The sequence below is a fragment of the Rattus norvegicus genome, chromosome 5 (genome assembly GCF_036323735.1).
Source record: "Rattus norvegicus strain BN/NHsdMcwi chromosome 5, GRCr8, whole genome shotgun sequence".
Classification (NCBI taxonomy): Eukaryota; Metazoa; Chordata; class Mammalia; order Rodentia; family Muridae; genus Rattus; species Rattus norvegicus.
In genome coordinates, this window is record NC_086023.1 from 154,580,508 (window position 1) to 154,585,361 (window position 4,854).

A 4,854-nucleotide genomic window follows, 5' to 3' on the forward strand; every position below is an offset into this window, starting at 1 on the left:
TGTGTCATGGAGATCCTGCAGCTTTGGATCTGCAGGACTGGGCCCCTTCACTCGATCCAGCAGTTCATAGATGGGGTAGATGTTGGAGTGGGCTAACCCAGAGCTCTGCATCTGCCTGGGCGGTAGCTGAGTTGGTCAGCCAGCCAGCTCTTCTGCTCCCACACCACCAGGGCAAGCTCCCCAGCACTGCCAGGCTAGCTCATCCAGTGTCACAGCCAGCAAGGGGTGAGCCAGCTCTCCCACTCTCAGGCCTTTGGTCCAGCTCACAGGTGCCCCAGCCACCGTGGTCAGCCCCACTATACTGCCCAGGTAAAGTGCAGGGTTCTATCTTCAAGGGCTACAACCAAGGAGGGACAGGGAAAGCTCTCCAGCTCTCATGACCTAGGACTGGCTCTCCCGCCTGCCCAAGTAGGGCAAGGGGTGAGGAGGGGAGAGCAGCTCGCCCTCACCCACATCACAGCTGCAGACAAGAGGCGGGGCCAGCTCTACTGTACTGCCCAGGTGAGGCGCAGGGCGATTTTCCTTAGTGCTTCAGTTGGGGGTAATATGGGCCATATCGACACAGAACCCTGCCGCTGCACGACCACAGGCCCAGACATGACCCTCAGCAGCACAGGTTGGGATTTCGCCATGGCCTCAAGTGGCAGGGCAGGCCACTCGCATCAGGCTCTTCCTCTCCACCCTTGCACCTCCAGTTCTGCCTCCCTTCATAGTGCTCAAACCTCTCTGCTTCCTTTCCTCCCCCATCTCTCCACCACATTCTCGCACACCACAGTAGTTCCTACTTCGGACGGGCATGGCAGGTGGGCCTCTAGGCCGTGGGCAGGCTTCTCAATGGACTTGTGTATTAAAGAAGGGTCTGCTGGGTTGGTTCAGTGGGTGTTAAGTTTACTTTCCATTGCTGGGATAAAACACTATGCCCAAAAGCAGCTTGTGGAGGAAAGACCCTGTTACGTCTTGTAGGTTGTCACACTCCAATCTGCAAGCAGGAACTCGTGCAGAGACAACAGGGAACACCACTCATTGGCTAGCTTCCTGTCTCGTGACGATGGGAGAACACCATTCATTGGCTAGCTTCCTGTCTCGTGACGATGGGGGAACACAACTCATTGGCTAGCTTCCTGTCTCGTAACGATGGGAGAACACCATTCATTGGCTAGCTCCCTGTCTCGTGTCGATGGGGGAACACCGCTCATTGGCTAGCTTCCTGTCTCGTGACGATGGGGGAACACCACTCATTGGCTAGCTTCCTGGTTCATGTTCATTTCTGCTGCCTTTAGTATACCTCCCAGAATACCGGGGTGGCACCACCCTCATTGTGCCAGGCTCTCCCACCTCAATCAATCAATCAATCAATCAATCAATCAATCATCAATGAAGATGATGCAAACTCTAGTTTATGTCAAGCTGACCAAAACCAACCTGCACAGTAGGCAAAGGTGCTTACCAGGCAAGTCTAATGCCAAGAATTTAATCCCAGGGACCGAAGGCAATTTCTGACACAGAGGGAGAGAGGGAGGGGGAGGGGGAGGAGGAGAAGGGAAGGGGGAAGGGAAAGGGAGGGAGAATTGAGTGCGAGCGCAAATAAAGCACAGGATGGGAGCCGGAGAGGTGGCTCAGCAGCTCAGAGCACATGCTGCTCTTTAGAGGGCTCAGCTGAGTCCCAACACCCATACTCCTGTAACTCCAGCGCTAAGGGAGATTGGATTTTCTATTCTAGTCTCCTACGGCCCCTGCACACACATGATACGCACAGGTATATTTAAAAACATAAAAATAATCGGTATGACAGAACCACTTGTACACAACAGCAACAGGTTTGCTGCGGCAGGATGCTCTGAGTACAGATGATGATGGGGGTGGTGGTGGTGATGGTGATGATGATGATGGTAGAGTCTGTTATAAATCCGATAACAAGCCCAAAAATAATGTAGTTTAAGGACTTGTGTTAATGTCATCAGCATCAAGTTTCTTTCTGTCTTCAGTGTATGACTTTATTTGCACACTGGCTCCTCTTAGACACAAGATGGCTGCAGGAACGCCAGACTTCCCATCACCACTGCTATGTTCACTACCAGAAAACAGACTCTCTGCTGTTTGTTTCCTTTTTTTGTCAGAGAGTTAAAAAATAAATTAAATTTAAAAATTAAGAAAAAAAATCCTCTCTTCCTAAACTCTGTCCCCCGAGCCCTCCCCTCACATGTCTCCTTCTTCCGTTGATCTGACACGCACATCTAAGCCTGCCACTGGCTAGAAAAGGGGCCACCGTTTCCACAGAAGCGGAATCTTGGATCCTCTCCAAGACTGAGGGGTCCAAAATCTCCCCTGAACTGTGTGAGTGAGTAAAGGAAGATGGAGAATATCGGAGTGGCTTCAGGAGAAGCAGTCGACCATGCGAGACACCGAGAGTACCAACATCTTATGAGGATCGAAAACAGTGGAAATATTCTTTGGGGACAAATAGTGAAGTTGGTGCAAGGATAAAATGAACTAAAGCATCCTTTGCTCTATCCGTGACTGAGAGCCTGCTAAATTCTAGCTGCTATTTCAAACACGGTCAGCAACCATTCCCACCCCTCATCAAAATGTTACCGGGCCACAGAGATTTTGCAGGCGAATCCTACCAAGCTTTTGGTAGAAAAGATCACTTCTATTGAGGTTTTTGCATAGAATAAAGGAGACAGTCTCCCAACTGATTTTCAAATCTAGTTAAAGCAAATTATAAATAAATAGGTACAGCCTGAGAAGTCTTATAAACACAAGTAGTAAATTAATAATTTAAAAAACGGCAGGATTTATTTAGAATCAGATAAATCTGCCAAGAATCGTTAGAGAAAAATTATAGTAGACACAAGAACATCAAGTTGTGGTTGAAGTAGCTTCCATACCCTTATACAGTTTCTCTATCAAAAGCCTACAGAGGGGTTAGGTGTAGTAATGTACGTTCATAAGCCTAGGGCTCAGGAGGCTGAGGCAGGTGGATCTCTGTGAGTCTGAGGTCAGCCTGGTCTACAGAGTGAGTTTCAGATCAGTTTGCTCTGGGCCATTGTACACTGGGAACATTTTAAACTCTTACAGGGGATCACAGCTACAAGTTTGCCTTAGATCTCTGAAGAGTCGGTGGACTTTTTGAATGGTGCTGGGACTCTCAGGACCATGGAGACTTGAAACTGGGCGGGATGTACTTTGCATTGTGTGATGGCCGTGTGCAGGGTGGGGTGTTTTGCTGTGCAAAAGCCCTCCTTTCTGCCATGTGTAGGAACACCAGCTAGAGGCACTGTTTTAGGAGGCCGTGGGACCTTTAGAAGGTAGGATCTGGCTGGTGGAAGTGTCACTGGGGATGGGCCTTAAGAGTGTCATAGACTGGGGTTGGGGATTTAGCTCAGTGGTTAGAGCGCTTGCCTAGGAAGCGCAAGGCCCTGGGTTCGGTCCCCAGCTCCGAAAAAAAGAACCAAAAAGAAAAAAAAAAAAAGAGTGTCATAGACTGGCTGTGCTTACTCGACTTATGTCACCTTGCACAAGCTACAGTTGTCTGAGAAGAGGGAACCTCAATTGAGAAATGCATTCATAATATCAAGCTGCTCTAATGTCTTTAGGGCATTTTCTTAATTAATGATCAGTGTGGGAAGGCTCGGTGCATTGGGCTGGTGGTCCTGGGTTCTATAAGAAAGCAGCCTGAACAAACCATGGGGAGCAAGCCAGTAAGCAGCATCCCTCCCCGGCCTCTGCATCAGCTCCTGCCTCCGGGTTCCTGCCCTATTTGAGCTCCTGTCCTGACTGCCTTCAAGGATGACAATGCTGTGGAAGTATGAGCCAGATTAACCCTTTCCTCCCCAAGTTGCTTTTGGTCGTGGTGACCCTGACGAAGACACTGGCCCTGTTTGGAGTCCCATCCTCAGCTTCCTCATCCACACCATCTCCCCATGCTCCCGCTGCCACAAGACAAACCACATCTGCTACTCTGGCTTCCCCGTGGTGAGTTCCAATAAACCTTTCCTTGATCAGACTCTTCCTGACCCATCAAGAAAACTAAAAGAATCCACCGCTGGGAGGAACTGGGCCAGCCAGTTTGGAGAGCAGTTTAGTGATGTGCTGTCTGGTGGCGTGGACCACTTTATAGCACAGATCACAGCTGTGTACCAACCTTGGGGAAATGTCTGACCTAAACTCACCGAGATGTGTCACGGCCTTCTTACCCCACACACTTGGATGTGACCTCAATGTTCTGCAGTAGAGCATTACTCAGTAAAACACAAAGTGTGTGACTGAAGGACTCAGGGTTACTGTCTAAAAGGACTAACTCCACACCAGTCAACTTCACCACACCTCAGAGAAAGAGAACAGCTGAGACAGCCACACACCAGTTGTATACGCTAAGCACACACGAGCAATAGAGCAAGTTGTTTGGCTAAGTGGATATAGTTAAAATGTCAGTGCATCTGTAAACACAGACAGAATGACAGAGGACCTGGGAGTCGTGCTTATGGGACAGGAGGGATGGGGCTGGAAATAAGAGACAAACAATTAAAGATGAAGTTGAAGAATAAGACAGTAAATCAGATGCTTAGCCTGGAACCAGACTGAAACCTCGACAGAGCAGATACGAGTTCTGGTCACCTTTCATTTTTAATCTGAGATGGGATCTCAAGTGGTCCAGGCTCCGTGCAGAGCTCCAAGTCACTGTACAGCATAGAATAACCTTGAACTTCTGATCCTCTTGCTCTGACCTCCCCAGCACTGGAGTTGCTGGCATGCCCAGTTTCTAGGATGCTGAGGATGGAACATGGGGCCCCATGAATGTTAGGCATGCACACTGCTAGCTGGGCCCCAGCCATGTACCCTCTGCTTATTTTC